General features: G+C 48.3%; 1 protein-coding gene across 5 annotated transcripts in view; it reads left to right on the top strand.

Moving 5' to 3' along the window:
- The first annotated feature begins 9,938 nt into the window (after positions 1-9,938).
- The window catches only part of HS3ST5 (heparan sulfate-glucosamine 3-sulfotransferase 5), a 254,480-nt gene continuing 247,853 nt past the window's right edge, over positions 9,939-16,565 (top strand). For 2 of the 5 annotated variants that reach the window (XM_025444535.3, XM_025444529.3), the window contains exons 1-2: positions 9,945-10,026; positions 11,426-11,521. The gene's annotated coding sequence lies outside the window, so the exon portion shown is untranslated. Of the gene's footprint in view, positions 10,027-11,425; positions 11,522-12,459; positions 12,511-16,565 lie in introns of all 5 variants that reach the window. The other 3 variants (XM_025444530.3, XM_025444531.3, XM_025444532.3) reach the window with 3 other exon arrangements.

The following is a 16,565-nucleotide window of genomic DNA, read 5'->3' as shown; positions in this document are numbered from 1 at the left end:
TAAACCTTTTTAAAAAAAGAGAATATATTGTCAAGAGGAGGTTATTCATGGTATAACATTGTCCAATATGGTAGCCACTAGCCACATGTGGCTATTGAGCACTGAAAATGTGGTTAATCTAAAATGAGATGTGCTGACCGTATAAAATACACATGGGAGTTTGAGGATTTGGCAGGAAACAAAAGCATGTCAACTATCACATTATTTCTTCTTTTTTTTTTTTGTATTGGTTACGTATTGAAAAGATAGTATTTTGGATATGTCAATTTAAATAAGAGATATCATTAAAATTATTTTCACCTGTTTCTTTTCACCTTTTTAAAATGACTAGTAGAAAATTTGAAATCATGTATATGGTTTACAGCTGTGGCTCACATGACATTGTTTTTAGGCAGCACTTGTATAAGGTTTTCCCTATTGGGATTAGGTTCAACCGCAAGTAACAGAAAACTCCAAAATAACATGGGATTACTCAAGATAAGTGTGTATTGATTCCTGACACAATAGACCAGAGGTAGACAGGGTGATTAGGGCCACTCCATATTCATCAGAGACTTGGCTTCCTTTTATCTTTATGTTAGGATACGAGAAGTCTGCTGCCTCGTGGCTCAAGACGGCTGCTAAAGCTCTAACCAGAATAACCACCTTCCAGCCACAGGAAGGGGAAGGAGCTCAGTAAGGATACTTTCCATGTGCAGCTTTCTAAAGACATTTTCTATAATTTACCCTGATGGACGAGAAACCAAATTGGTCAAGATACGGGCACCCCGGTAAAACCTTAGGGGGAGACTTACCACTGTCTTCTGGTACCACTTTGGTCACGAGGTCACCTGCAAATACAAAAGAGGCTGGACAACGCAGTCTTTACCCCTAACAATCAAGTATTCAGCTAGAAATCAGGAGTTATTTTTAGGATGACCATGTGTCCTAGTTAACCAGAAAGTCTACTTTGCGTGTGTTGCCCTGGCATAATTATTAATAGCTCCCCCTTCCTCTCTCTCAAGTGTCCTAGTTTGGATGATAAATTATATGGTCACCGTTGCTGTATTATCAAGGAAAAAAAGAGAAAAACAGAGGATGGGGTAGACAATTGAGTATCTGCTAGAGATTCTTGAGGAGTCGCTTGAGAAAACCTTCGCAGGTGGGTGTTTCCTGGGGCCGCCTCCCAATTGCTCTGAAGCTGTGCTTTTGGACATTGCTTGTGACCTCATATTGATAGATTAAAGGACTTTTGTCCCTATTATTGATCCAGTTAAATATCTGTGACTCCATGTACCGAGCACTACGCATTTGGGGGACATTGGGATAAAATAGAATTCAATACTATTTGTCCTCATACTATTAAACCCATCTCCTATTACAGTGGAGTAATAAAAATCTGAATTGTCTGGACCCTGAGACTATTGTTTCTCCCGCTGGATATTTGTCTAAGTCTCTTTCTTTTTCTGCTTCCAGAATATTCTAGCCCATCGTTTCCCAAAACGCCTCCAATAAATCACTAATGCTTCAAGAAAGTGCCATCGTCAAAAAAATACTTGCAAGGGCAGCACATTTAGAGCCTCGCAATGCACGTTATCATATCAAAGGCTCTGAGAAGTACACAGTAGAAATCTCTTTTTGACTCTTCTAATCTGAACTGGCTGTAGGGTCAATACCTGCTAATGGCTGCTACAACATCTCTTTCGCGCTGCTCTGTTTGTCCGAGAAGTATGGAGGTCCTAAGAGTGAGTCTCTATCCGTAGTTCCCCCCTCCACATTCAGCCTCCCGATCCATTTGTTCCTAAGGAGACGACAACCTTTACCTCAATCCCCACACAAATTCAGTGGTCACCTCTACTTGAGCAGAGCATCCTCGTCTCAAGCTTCATGGTCTTGAGCTTAACGACCTAAGAGTTGAATTTGCTTTGTGTCCACCATCAAGTCTCCCCTCATGCACAACGATTTGGGGAGTCATACTGCCTGTGCTAGATATTTTGTTTTTTTTGTTGGTTGTTTCCTCCTTTGGGTTTGGTTTGGTTTTGGCAAGGGTTGCGGTAGGAGTTTGGGGGCAGGCTGAATGGCCTTGCGGCTTCATTCCTACTTTTGGAAAACGTTCCTTTTTGTGCAGTTTGGTGAGACGCTGTGCATTGCCAATGTCTCCCGGCAGCCTCGGCCTGAGCACGGGGTCTGGGCTCAGCCAGTCAGCCTCCCACTGGGGACTCAGAACCTTGAGTTATCAGCACAGAAAAATATGGGAGAAGAAAAGAACAGAGAAATATGAATGGTTACAGTTCACTCATAGGGTGGCAGTGGTGGTTTTAGCAGAGTCCCTTTACAACACTGGCCTGGTCACCCCAGATGACCTGATGCATTTTAAAGTTTGACAACCACTGCTTCAGGTTCCTCTGCTTCAGGTCTTTCTTATATATCAGCCTTTCCAGGAAGATTTAATTATTATTTAACTCTTCCTTTTCTAGAGTCTTATGACCCTTAATATCTATAGCAGTTGCTGAACCTATGCTATGTTGCTTTGCTCTTAATTAAGTGGGTACCTTATTCCTAAAACTAGTTTCTAAGCTTCTAGAAGGCCGGATAGAAGTCACCATGACTTACATAAAGTAATAACTCACTTGGGAATGCATGAATAGTTACTAATGACAAATTAATTGCGCCTGATATGCAAACTTTCGTATTTTCTAGAAAATAAACTTTAAATTCGTTCATCTCTGTTCAAGAGCTTCTAAATCAATGGTTCTCAAATTTGCAATTCTTTATTTTTAAGGAATTTGTGTATTTATTTATTTGAGAAAGAGAGAGAGAGAATGAGGTAGGAGGAGGGAGAGGGACAAGCAGACTCCCTGCTGAGTGCAGAGCCCCAGGCTGGGCTCGGTCTCAGGACGCTGAGATCACGACCTGGGTTGAAACCAAAAGTTGGATGCTTAACCCACTGAGCCACCCAGAAGCCTCTCAAATTTGTGGTATTTTTAAATCACCTAGAAAGTTATAACAAACACATATACTCCAGTCACAACTTCAGGGAATCTTACCTAATCGATTTGGGGTGCAGCAGTCTGGGCGTTGTGATTCTCAAAAGTTCCTAAATGATTCTACATGACAAGCAAGGTTGTGTTCATGATTCTGATATCGAAAGGGTGGTTCAAAAACCAGGAGCAGCAGTTCACCGGGGAGCTTCAGAATGTGCAGCTTAACAAGCTTCCCAGAGGATTCCTATATGTATTAGAGTACGAGAAGCACTTGATCTAGAGCAGTAAAAGTCAATAGAAACATAAGCCTGAGATACTGAGATTTATAAGAAATATATATTTGGTCATTCAAATGACCAAAATACATTTTTCTTACCCGTACCCATATTTGGTCTTTGTCCACACTTCCTAGCTGACAGCTCCCACCACCCTTGGAATTTCCTGAACAAATAGGAGCAACAGGCACATCTTTTGTTAAAATATTTGATCTCTTGTCCTCTGTTCCTGAAATCCCTTCAGAGTCATAAAGGTGAAATGGGTGTCTTGTTATTCATAATAAATTTCTTTCCACCACAACTGGGCTTGTACTAATGAGATGACTTTGGAAAATACCTACAAATGGAGGTGGGTTGGAGGAGAACCTCAGTCCCATTCGATGATTTCCAGGGAGACGAGAGGGGTGGAGGCAGAATTGGTCATCATTGGCCAAGATTTAATCAGTCACACCTGTGTAATAAATGCCTAATTTATGTAATTAAGCCATCATAAAAACCCAATGGGAGGGGATTCAGAGAGCTTTCAATTTGCAGAACCAGAAACTACCACCCTGCCAGACCCCAAATTCTACAGGAATAGGAGCTCCTTTGTTCAAGTCTTTGACCTACATATTTCTTCATCTACCTATTGATTTGTATCTTCCAATATCCTTTGCAACCGGTATTCTAGTGAGTAAATGGGTTTCCCGGGTTCTGTGAGACACCCTAACAAATGAATGAAACCCAAGAAAAGGATAGTGGGAACTTCCGGCTTACAGCCAGTCAAGCCCAGGTAACAACGTGGGCTTGCGATCGGCATCTAAAGGGGATGGGGAGCAAGCCAATCTTGTGGGACTGAGCCCTAACTAGTGGAATCTGATGCTACCTTTGAGTAGTGTCAGAGCTGAGTTCAATTGTAGGACCCCCAGCTGGTGTCTGAAGATGGTCTGTTGGTGTGGGGAGCCCCCCCCACAACATACACACATTAGAATTGGGTGCAGAACCCTTGTTTTTTAAAGATTTTTATTTACTTATTCATGAGAGACACAGCATGAGAGAGAGGCAGAGACACAGGCAGAGGGAGAAGCAGGCTCCATGCAGGGAGCCTGATGTGGGACTCGATCCTGGGTTTCCAGAGTCATGACCTGGGCCAAAGGCAGACGCTCCACTGCTGAGCCACCCAGGCATCCCAGGGTGGTGTCCCAGGGTGCAGAACCCTTTTAAAGCCACCTCTACAATTTCATATCTCCTAGTAGCCATATTTAAAAAGCTTTTAAAAGGGAAAAAAAATTAAGAATATATGACCCAATGTATCTCAAATATTATCACTTCAATAATTAATATAAGACTTTCAGTTAACTGTTTTACAAGGCCCTCTTTCTTCCCACTAAATTTTTGAAATCCAATGTGTATTTCACACAGGCAGCCTGTCTCCCATCAGTCCAGTCACATTTCAAGTGCTCCCAAGCCACACGTGGCGACTGGCTACCATGTTGAAGAGGGCAGCTCTAGAGCTCGTTCACGTTTCCATCTCTGACGCCAACTCCACCTTGCCTTACAAAAGCTTTGCGCCGTAGTCAAAGGACCTTTTCACCGGCCCATCGACCATCACTTTCCTGTCTTTGCAGTGCTGTCCCCATGGCTCCTCGCAGCCTGGAAAGCCCTTCCTCTTCTCCCTCCTGGTCTAGGTTCCATTCTTCTTCTTCTTCTTTCTTCTTTTTTCTTTCTTCTTCTTTTTTTTTTCTTTAAACCAGTCCAGGTCTATATTTCCTGGGCAACACTTTCCTAGAATGGTCCCAGATTACATTGGTTAGTTTCTGCTCTAGGTTTTCTATAGGGGTAAGATTTAAATTCTTACTTATTAGTGAAGATGGCAAAAGATGATGTTAGAAAACTAAACATGGGATGCAATTAGAATTGGAAAAATGCGTTCCTTCTCGATAAACACAAAATGGAGGCCTCAGAAGGCTGGTATCAGAAAACAAGTTCCCGTTAAGGAGGAACAACCTTCCTAGGAATCTAAATCAATCCACAAATTCTTCTCCTGGAGATCTTTCACAGTTACGCTTGCCTGCCATTCCCCACCCCACACTACTAGAGTTAAATGACTAATGCTCTACCTTAAGCATAGACTCACATGAAAGCAACAACTCCTCTTAATTGCTCCAAAATGGAACTGAGACAAAGATGGAATATTCAAAAAAAAAAAAAAGACTTTATGAATAGTCCAGTTAATAAAGTAAATTTAATGAATTTTGACAATATGACTTGTGAAAGTTAACCTCTTTTCTGCAAGAGCAAGAATACCTCATTCCCATAGGACACGGACAGGGACTCGGGAGAGAACCTGCACACTTCTCCCTTCCTTGCTCCTCTTCTTCCTCCACAGGGCGACATTATCTTTAGTCTACAGACCTAGCACTTCCAAGATATCTTGATTTCTCTTGGTCTAAACTTGTACCGTCCAATATGGTAGCCATTCACCCTCCTGGGCTCCTGAATACCTGAACCAAACTGAGATGGGCTGTAAGTGTAAAATACGTACTAGATTTCGAGGTTCAATACATGTATGAGTTTTCCATTGCTGCTTTAAAAAATCACCGTAAACCAAGTGGCATTAAACACTCCTTTGTTAGCTCACATTTCTGTAGCCCAGCAGTTGTGGTGTGCTGTGGCTTAGGCGAACCCTCTGCTTAGAGCCTCACGAGGCCCAGAGCAAAGCCTCCGTAGGCCTGTATTCTTCTCTGGAGGTGAATCTGCTTCCAGGATCATTCCGCTTGTCGGCCAAATTCATTCAGGTTGTCCCTTACAGTTGTTGGTGGGGGCGAGGGGGGTGGGGGTCTCGTTCCCTTCCCGGCTGGCAGAAAGGAGCCCCTTCCATCTCCCGAAGGCCACCCTCATCCGTTGTCCCGTTAGCCCCTTCATCCTTAAACCAGCCACAGCATGTTGAATCTTTCTCGTGCTTTACAATCTTTGACTTCTTTTTCACATCTTTTCTTGCTTTTCAGAACTCCTGTGATTGGATCCACTGCAGCAAGCCTGGATAATCTCCCTATTTTAAAATCTGTAAACTTAATTACCTTTGCAAAGTCCCTTTTGCTATGTTAATGTCACATATTCGCAGGTTTCAGGGATTAGGGCCTGGGAGCCATTCTATTAAAATGCAGAAAAAAGGGGAAAATATTTCATTAACACTTTTTAATATTTCTCTTATGTTAAAATTGTAATATTTTAGATATTTAAGCTTAAATAAGATATATAATTGAAATTAATTTTACCTGTGTCTTTTTACTTGTTTAACTACCGTATATTTGAAATTGCATGTACGGCTCGCATGCTGCCTTGCATCACACTTCTGTTGGTCAGCACTGGTCTAAACCTAGAGGAGGTTAAATCCGCTTTACCATCTTTATAGCCTGTGACACCTGTCCTGTGGACTACTTCTTCCATAAGAAACGCTTCCCTTACAATCACGTGTGTGTGGCCTTACACCTTCAGGACTCCAACCACAATGCAAAAATCACAACTTTCATACAAGACTTACTCAAATAGGGTGATAGATAGAGTGCGGAGATGTAGGTTCAGGGACTCATTTCCATATAAGGGAAGGACCGCAGGCCAACAGGATGGATCTATAACCCTAGTAATTACTGAGCTTGCCCTCTGAGGTTGAGCTTCTTATTCATCTTTTCATTTCTGGTTGTGGGTACAGAGAGGGGTTCTTTGAACGACTATTTGCTCATCCAACTTTTTATCTAGATGTCAGCGCCTGGCTAGTTAAAAGGGAAAAAAAAAAAAGATGGCTATCCCCTCTTTCCTACAATGACAAATACTTCCATGCTATAACTGAAAGGATCGGCCTCCATTTAAACTATAAGCCGGGGATCCCTGGGTCGCTCAGCGCTTCAGCGCCTGCTTTTGGCCCCGGGTGTGATCCTGGAGTCCCGGGATCGAGTCCTGCGTCGGGCTCCCGGCATGGAGCCTGCTTCTCCGTCTGCCTGTGTCTCTGCCTCTCTCTCTCTCTTTCTGTATTATGAATAAATAAATAAAATTAAAAAAAAATTAAATAAACTATAAGCCAAACACTATTTAACATTGAGTCTCTATGAGACAAGAGAGTGTGGTGATGCTCAGAAAAAAAAAAAAATCTCCACCAAATGATCACTCTAACTAAATATTTTCATTAACTGTGCTTTCTTTGGCTTCGGTACAAAACCAAACCAGAATCTATGACTGTTTTCAAAACTGGGTTTCGAAAAGATTGTTTTGGATGTGCTACTTTGCCTGGTGTTTAGTTTTAATCCAACACAGTACCAAAATGTTACTAGTGAGTATGTTAGACTCCCCCCGCCCGGCCCACCGCCGCCCTCCACCCGGCAAGCGGGAAGGCTGGGATACCCGTGGGAGTTGAAGAGCCGCACACAAATAAGGTGTAAACACCCCGATGGAATCCTCCGACCGTAGGCAAGGCGGAAACCCTCTCCAAGGGCTCTTTGCCTTCTCAGTTTCTGGGTCTGTAGCCGCTCCCAGCCCGAGGTGGGGTCTTGCACACACTAGGCCAACTCACTTGACTATCATGCCCCGCATCAGCTACGGAGCCAAGGACCCTCCGAGGAGAGGCCGGGCTTGCTGAGAAGCACCGGCTGCTGAGTGCTCCTCTCCTGCCGGACATAAACCCGGAGCAAGGCAGATTATGAGAAGCCAGACTCCTCTCACTCACCCCCTGGTCCTTCTCTGTAATCTTCCTGGCACCAAAAGACAAAGAAAGAACAAACACCCTTAGGGAGATAATATTAACATTTTTAAATAAAGTCCACTAATTGGGAGGACTCACAGATGAAGGGAGGCGTCCTTCAAAAATCTGTTGTCAGGCCTTTGTGGACTTTATTGCTTATCAGCATTTTCCCCCTGGAGAAAAACAGAACAGCAACATTCGTTCGAGAAAAAAGCCAATTGTGTTGCTTCCTTTCTTATTACTTTTATTGTTTGAGGTTTCTTTTAGACTATCATGTGGCATTGTGATTTTGAGAGGGGGGAGAAAAACCAACCCCTGGTCTTTCAAACTTAAGAATGCGATCCTAGGCTATTGTTGCCAACAATGAGCTGAAGAGGTTAACGGATCACATACCTGGCAAACAGCCATTCTCCCTCCTGCTCAAATAATATCACACAACATACGTTGTGCCGTGGCTGCTGAGCTTATCAGTTTGTCCGAGTAGTTGGTAAATAAGTTTTTCCTGACACGTGAGTCATCCCTTTCTAGAACTCGGCGGCTTTGTCCTTCAGGCTGGGCCCTGACAGTCTACATGAAGTGCAGTTTGGGATCCGAGCGCAGGAGCTTCCAAAGTGATGCTAAGAGCAGGCCTGTGGGAAGGGGCCGGGCCGGCTGTTGAAGGCGAAGCTGCAAATAGGGCGCCTCGCCCGCGCCCATGCCCATGCCCATGCCCATGCCCATGCCCATGGCGTCCGACCTTTCCTCCTCGGATCGCCTGCATTGACCGGCTGGAGTCCGCGTGATACAAAGACACGGACGCCGGAGGGAGCATCTCTGCCCTTGTCACCCATCTCGTTACGCGGAGCCTCCTCTGCGGCCCCAGGGGGACCCGCCCGGGCCGCTGTGACTGTCCCTGGGATGCAGACAGGCCGGCGGGGGCGGGGCCGTGGGATGCGCGGCCCAGACTTGTCCGTGTGCTGCACCTGCACCTGCACCTGAGTTAGCAAGAGGGCTGAAGCCCCAGCAGCCAAATGGGGCTGGGGCCGGGGCTGGGGGGGGGCGTTGCTCATCATCATCATCGTCATTATTTATTATTATTATTATCATCATTATTATTATTTCCAAGGAAACTCCGGAGAGAGGAAAGTTCATCAATCGGGGGGGGGGGGGGCGCGTTAGTTTTCCGGGGCCTCCCGCCTGGGCGGGCGTGGGAGCCGCTGGGCAGCCGCGGGGCCGCGGGGTCCCGGGCGGGGGGGCGGGAGCTGCACCTGCGCCTCCCGGGCCTCGGCGGCCGCGGCGGGGCTGCGGGTTGGGCTGCGCGCGGGCGGGGCGTCGGCGCGGGCGGGCGGGCGGGCTGGCAGCCGGGCGGTGATCGCCCCCTGCGCCTCGGGACGCGCACAGCAGGCCGCCCCCCCCCCCCCCCCGCTCCCCGCCCCGCCCCGCCCCCCGCACCTGTGCGCCCCGCCCCCGCCTCCCCCCGCCCCCCGCCCCCCGCCCCCGGGGCTCCCGCGGGGTCCCGGCCTGCGCCCTCCGGGGGGGACCCCCGCGCCGCCCCCGCACCTCCCCGCCCCGCGCTGCGGCTGCGGCCCGCCTCTGGGAGCGGGGCGCGCCCGGCGGGGGAGGAGCCGGGGCGGGGCGGGGCGCGGAGGAGGGAGGGGCGGGGGGGCCGCAGCCAGTCCGCAGCCGGCGGGGCCGGGTTCGCCCAGACGCGCGCGCCCGCAGCCGAGCTCGGGCCGGGACCGCCGCCGGGAGGGGGACCCCGCGGCCCGGAGCGCTGCTGCCCGGAGGCCCTCGGCGCCGCGGGCCCGGGAGGATGCGCGCCGCCCCCCGCACGGCGGCCCCGGGCCTGGGCGAGCCTGCGCCGCGGGAGCGCGCCCTGCAGCCCCTGCAGCCCCTGCAGCCCCCGCCGCCCGCCCCCGCCCCCGCCCCCGCGCGCCGCGCGCCCTGAGCCCCCCCGCGCCCCCCCGCGCCCCCCGCCCCCCGCTCCGCCCCGCCCCGCCCCGCCCCGCCCGCCCGCGCCCGCGCCCGCGCCCCGGCTTCCGAAACTACGGGACCAAGTGCCGCCGGGACTGCGGGAGCCGCGCCGGGGACCCAGGTGAGCGGCCGCGCGGCCCTGCACGCCGGGAGCGGGGCCCGGGGCTCGGGGGCGCCCTCCTCCGCGCCGCGCCGCACCGCGCCGGCTCCCCCGAGGCGGCCCCCGGGCGCGGGGTTCGAGTGCTGCGGGGCGCGGAGGACGGCGGTCGTCGGGGCGCTGCGCCGGGGCTTCGGGGAGGCCGGCACCTCGCGGTGGCCGCGCTCCGCAGAGTTGGGGGGTCGCGCCCCGGCTGCCCGGGCCGGGGGCTGGGGGTCGGGGTCCGGGGGTCGGGGTCCGGGGTCCGGGGTCCGGAGTCTGGGGGCTGGGGGCCGCGGCCGCAGGAGGACTGCGGCCCCGTGAACTTGCGGGCCGGGGGCGCCCCATCCCTCGGGGCCCCATCCCTGGCGACCTCATTCCTCCCTGGCGGCCCCATCCCATCCCTGGGGTCCCCATCCCTCCCTCGGGACCCCATCCCTCCCTGGCGGCCCCATCCCATCCTTGGGGTCCCCATCCCTCCCTGGCGACCCCATCCCTCGGGGCCCCATCCCATCCCACAGGACCCCCATCCCTCCTACCTGGCGGCCCCATCCCTTGGGGCCCCACCCCATCCCTGGCGGCCGCATCCCATCCCTCGGGACTCCATCCCTCCCTGGCGACTCCATCCCTCCCTCCGGACCCCATCCCATCCCTCCCTGGCGGCCCCATCCCTTCCCCGGACCCCATCCCTCCCTCGGGACCCCATCCCATCCCTCCCTCGGGACCCCATCCCTTCCCCGGACCCCATCCCATCCCTCGGGACCCCATCCCTCCCCCGGGCCCCATCCCTCCCTGGCGGCCCCAGCCCCCGCCACACGCGCGCACACCCCGACACGGATGCGGTCGCGGGCGCAGAGGCCAGGAGGTCGCGGGGGTCGCCGCGCCGCTGCCCCGAGCGAGCGCCGACTCGGCCCGGACGCCCCTACCTGGGCTCAGGTACCCGCGAGCAAGCCCCCGCGCCTCGCTGGCTGCGCTCCCGGCTTGGCTCCCGAGGCCGGAGGGCGCCCGCGCGGGACAGCGGCGGCCCCGGGCCTGCCCCCGCCTCCCCCTCCGTCCATCGCAGAACCACCTTCTTCTTGGAAAACGTTGATCCCTTCAGGGGAGGTTTAATATTTGCAAAGTGCTTTGTATCATATTACTTGGTGGATGCATTTAATTGCACTGTAACTCTTCCCTGATTTATGTAAACTTGGTCTGATAAATAGCAAACAGGGCCAGGCCGGGGTGGCGGCAGTGGGGGGTCGATCTAGCTCCAAAGACGCCCCTTTCCAGGCAGGTTTGCTGGAAGTGCTACCGGCGCGGCGCTTCTGAAAGCTTTTGCTCAGTAGTTTTGACATATTTCAGGGCTTTTTAGACAAATGTGGCCGTTTCCATTTATCTCCAGGGTGTTCGGTTTCTGTTCCAAGAAAAAGTTGAAGTGGAGGTAAGGAAGGAGATCACGCATTTGGATATCAGGACTGTTTGTAAAAGGTATTTTAAGGTATGATATTTTATTGATATCAATGATGTAGCAGATTTTTTTTTTTTTAAAGTTGCCCTTAGCGATTTCTCCGAACGGAGCTCTTAAAAGGAGAAATGAAAAAAAAAAAAAATGCTCCTTAACCCTTGTTTTCAGATAGGTGCTACATCAACTTACGGGGGAAATGGTGAGCCTAGTATTTAACGCAGTTGCACAGAGGCGCTAGGATGGTGGTTTCTAGGTGAAGCCAGACCTGATGCTTCGATGTTCATACTGGAAGTTGCTCCCTTTTCGGCATCTTTGTGAGGAGGTGCTCCTTCCAGTGTTTTGATTATGCTTTCATCATTGTCCTTCCTTTTTCGCTGGCGTACACAGATGTTTTTGAATGAATAACCTTCTTACTCACTGAATTTTCACTCATTCAAAAAGTATTTGTTGAGCGCCTGAGCACACACGCATATGCAAAGCTAAGCTGGATGTTATTTTAAATAACAAGGAAGGATTTTCGGTAGAAGCAGGATGCTTCCTCCTACACTGTGTAAAAAGAACTGCAAGATCAGGGGCTTACTTGGGGGAAGCAGCGTCTTGCCCAAAGTAGGTGGTCAACAAAGAGCGGTTGACTCAAAAATCCTCCGAGACACGTTAACCGGCCAACTTCGCTGCTTTCACCCTAAAATCGATCACTATTCTTAACGCACCACCTCCCAGAGCCGTGACTCAACCTCAGAGAATTGATGCTGACTTTACTCGTCTTGCTCTTTGTCTGGATACTTTGGAGAAATAGCAGCATCCATGCCCTGCTCTAGCTTTCCGCGTGTGATTTCTGTGGAGCCGTGCCAGACCCGCTACGTCATTAGTATTCATTTATGAGTAAATGCAAATGTTCCTGTTGCATTGAGAAAGTGCCCTCGGATTCATAGAACACAGCATATATTTTGCTCCTTTCTTTCTCTTTACAGTCTCAGAAGCTGTAACGACTCTGACAAATGCGATCCTATGTCAAAGAGCAGGTTAGTTATTTTTATTTAGAAAAAAAAGGTCGCTTAAGATTATTTAAGAAAAGGAGACCCTCTTACGGAAATTCTAGTTGAGAATTTTCTTTAGCTCTCTTGACATGTCTGGCAGGATGGTCTTTTATTTTAGGGACGTTCATTCATGAGTGAAATAACTCTCAAGATAACTTCCTAGTAAAGGGAGCTGGCACGGGAGGGAATTCTTGCTAAAAATGATGCTAACAACTCTGGGAATAGAGTGTGAGCAGTACCGCTAGGTTTGTGCCATTGGAATTATGGGAATGCTTATATATTTGATTGGTTTTTATAGGCGTGGCTTTTTTGGGATTTCTTTGTGATACTTTATTCAAGTACCTTCATATTTCGCGGTTAGTGCAGTTAGGTGAGGAGTTATTGTTTGGTAATGGACTTATAGTTTTTTTTTTTTTTTCTTTCAGAAAAGATAAATAGTTTGAAAGAAGAGACCAAGTTGAGTTAAGGGACTAACTATTCAAACCACAGATTCATCTTCTTTCAGGGTTTATCCGCTTTCGGTAGGAGGGAAACTTCAGAACTGAAATAACTGGTTAAACTCTCCACATGACCTAAATTGCTACTATATAGAAAAAAACCTACATTTTACTTTTTCTGCAAATTTAAGATGAATTCTTTAAAACCAGCACAAGTGTAATTTTTTTTCCCCCTCCCCGGAATCTACTCTCATTGTTGATACATTTTGGTCCCTCTAGGATCAGTGCTAGTTTCTGAGAGTCATGATGTTTCCCTAACCTTTATAGCAGAAGTACAGTTAAAGCAAGACATTTATAACTGCGTTTAAAAAAAAATCACTGATCTAAGTCAAAAATATTTCAGAGCAGCTAACACCTCACAAAAGTGGAAGCAAATGATGGTATCTGGAGGTCCACAGAAGGTATAGGTAGGATAAATGCAACTTTATAGATCTCCTGTGCAAGCTCCATTATCATGTCTTAATTCACGTTTGGTACAATGGATTGTTTTCCATATATTTTTTTAAAGTTTTATGAAAGGCAACTATGTCAGTTTAAGAGGTGATTGAAGAGTTGGCTTGCCGTTAGCCCACTTGACCTAGATTATGAATGGGAGGTGGGGAGGTTTTACATGGGTACACCTATGCTTTTAGGTCCATACACGCATATATACTCATATGCATACACATGGAGCTTATCTTTATTCATTTATGTTTCCGCATATTTCTGTGCTTTGCCCGATAACTCTACATAACAGGAAGAGGGTCTCCTTTGTGGCATGCGTAGTTCGTGGAGTCAGCATCCTTTTGAGAATGGTATTGACAAATGCTCACATGCTTTGATGTTAAAAATTGGAGCATATTCACCCCTTTTCTTTTCTTGAACAACTTAATCCAGAAGCTCTCATCGTAATGTTTAATATGTGCCTGCCGCCGTCCAAAGAATTCTCCCAGCATTAACTCACTGAATCCCGCTAGGCACCCAGGCACCCCGCTCCGCCCCGTTTCACAGAGGGGGCACGTCCTTACTGGCCTTGAGAAGACGAGCCAAGTGAGGTGCAGGGGGCCGCAGAAGGGGCTCGGGCTCGGCAGCTCCCGGGCGGCGGAGGCCGCGGTCAAGGCCAGGCCGTCCACCGCGCGGTGCCGCTGCTCGAGGACGGATGCCGGGGCAAGTGCACTTGAACAGGGGCCGAGTGCGGAGCAAGTTAGGTCATATGACAGGTACATCCTGGCAACCGAGATGTGCCACAGTTTTCAACTTTGAGCCAATTCGTAAGGCAGTCCTCAGGAAGGCCGTTGTCCTGAAGCACCGACGTAGCCTGAGCTAGAGCAAGAGCGGGGCTGGGACTTCACGTAGGTTTTAATGGGCTTGATGATTTCCTTAGGTTCAGCTACTTTTAAATTAGGTAACTTAAGGACGGATGCTGTATTTAAGTAGTTTTAATAGCTCAGAGGCTCTGGTACTGAATGTTTTATGTTTCCCATAATATCCTTATAATGGGAACTTCTCGTGTAGAGGTCGATGTTATGTGTCACTTGCTGGTACTCGCCAAAGGAGCGGGAGTTTTTTATGAAAGGGTGAAATGAGCCTTAATCTGTTCTGATGCACAGGGCATACCGTTGGCATCCAATTAATGTTTACTATGTGAATTGATACAGAATATGCTACAAGATGATAGTCCAGAGGTTAAAAAAAAAAAAGTCTTTATATTGCATAGTTGCAAGACTGTGATTTAATATCGAATAGACCTTTTCCTTCCTCATGATCTCAGGACATTACTGTCTGCGAAACCCCGCGGAATAATAATCCTTATGAGACTGAATGGCCTGAGATAGGAAGAGGAGGGCATAAGGAGGGTGAAATAACAAACTCATTAACGTGTTTAAATCTAGAGGTCGACCAAAGGGAAACTGCCGTAATTGTACCTTTAATTTAAAAAAAAAAAAAAAAAAAGAAGCATATAAGACGTAATGAACATTAAGCAAAAGAATCTTTACACTGCTAATGAGCTCGCAGGACTGTCCTATCGTAAATATCAACAATCTTACTAAATGTATGGTTTGGAGAACTATGTATGAACATGTTAACATGTCACCATAATCTCTCTGCCTGTGGCTAACTAGCTCAAGTCAATGGAAGAAAAAAAAATCACAATTTCTGCATGTGCCGCAACATAAATAAGGTGTTTTTTTATGGTACAAGTACCGGAGCCAGAGCCGCCTGAACTAGAGGCCCCGCTTCAGGTTTTATGAGCTGTGGGATCTTGGGTAAATCACTTACCCTTTCTGTATCTTAGTAATATTCTCTTACGTGGTTGTGGAAATGCCAATTCCGGATTTCCATATGATGCGGTACGTGAAAGGAGTAGCAGGGAGGGTGGTGCGCGGTCAAGGCTCAGGAACTCGTAATCGATACCGCTGTTAGCGTCGTCACCGACGGTCAAGCATAATGGGCCCAGGACCCCGGGCTGGTCTGTGTATACGTGTGCGTACGTGTGGGTGTTGCGCCGGGTGTTCGTTACCATAAGACGTAGGTTCTACGGATTCTCTTACTGTTGAGGGAAAGGTAGAAAGAGAAGAAATTCGTGTTCAGACTGGTTCCAGATAAAGGCCTGTGCCAAGCACCGAAATTACACGGAGGCTTTGGGGACAGCCACTCTGCTATTTCCTCTTGCTGGGCCGGGCTATGCATTTTCTTATGGTTCTTTGGAAGACGTAGTTATAAGTTCTAGTTAATGGGAAAGAACACAAGGCATTGTAAAGCATTGAGATATATATATATTTTAAAGATTTTATTTATTTATTCATGACAGACACAGAGAGAGAGGCAGGGACACAGGCAGAGGGAGAAGCAGGCTCCATGCAGGGAGCCCGACGTGGGACTCGATCCCGGGTCTCCAGGATCATACCCCAGGCTGAAGGCGGCACCAAACCGCTGGGCCATCAGGGCTGCCCAAGCATTGAGATATTTATATTTATTTTTATAACCAATAGGAGTTGAAGTATTAGGACACACAGAAATTTCTTACTCTTTTATGTCTATTTCCTTTTTTAATATTTTTATACCATATAGAGTTTGTGGTTTAGGGGTAAAAACGCTGTTTTCTAACTCTGGTCGTTAAGCTTGCATAAGATAATTGAAAAGATTAATTTTATTCTTAGATTTTTTATTTTATTTATTTTTTAAATTATATTATTTTTTTATTATATATTTATTTTTTATTGGTGTTCAATTTGCCAATATATAGAATAACACCCAGTGCTCATCCCGTCAAGTGCCCACCTCAGTGCCCTGCCACCCAGCCACCCCCACTCCCCCGCCTGGGAATGTGAACTGGTGCAGCCACTCTGGAAAACTGTGTGGAGGTTCCTCAAAGAGTTAAAAATATTCTTAGATTTTTTTTTTAATTTTAAGTTTTAATTTTTATCTATTTTTTTAAAGATTATTTATTCATGAGAGACACACAGAGAAAGAGAGGCAGAGACCCAGGCAGAGGGAGAAGCAGGCTCCATGCAGGGAGCCCAACGTGGGACTCGATCCCGGGTCTCCAGGATCACACCCCAG

The sequence above is a fragment of the Canis lupus genome, chromosome 12, assembly GCF_003254725.2.
Source record: "Canis lupus dingo isolate Sandy chromosome 12, ASM325472v2, whole genome shotgun sequence".
NCBI lineage: Eukaryota > Metazoa > Chordata > Mammalia > Carnivora > Canidae > Canis > Canis lupus.
The sequence above is the reverse complement of the archived record's forward strand: the minus strand, read 5'-3'. Positions and strand labels throughout refer to the sequence as shown.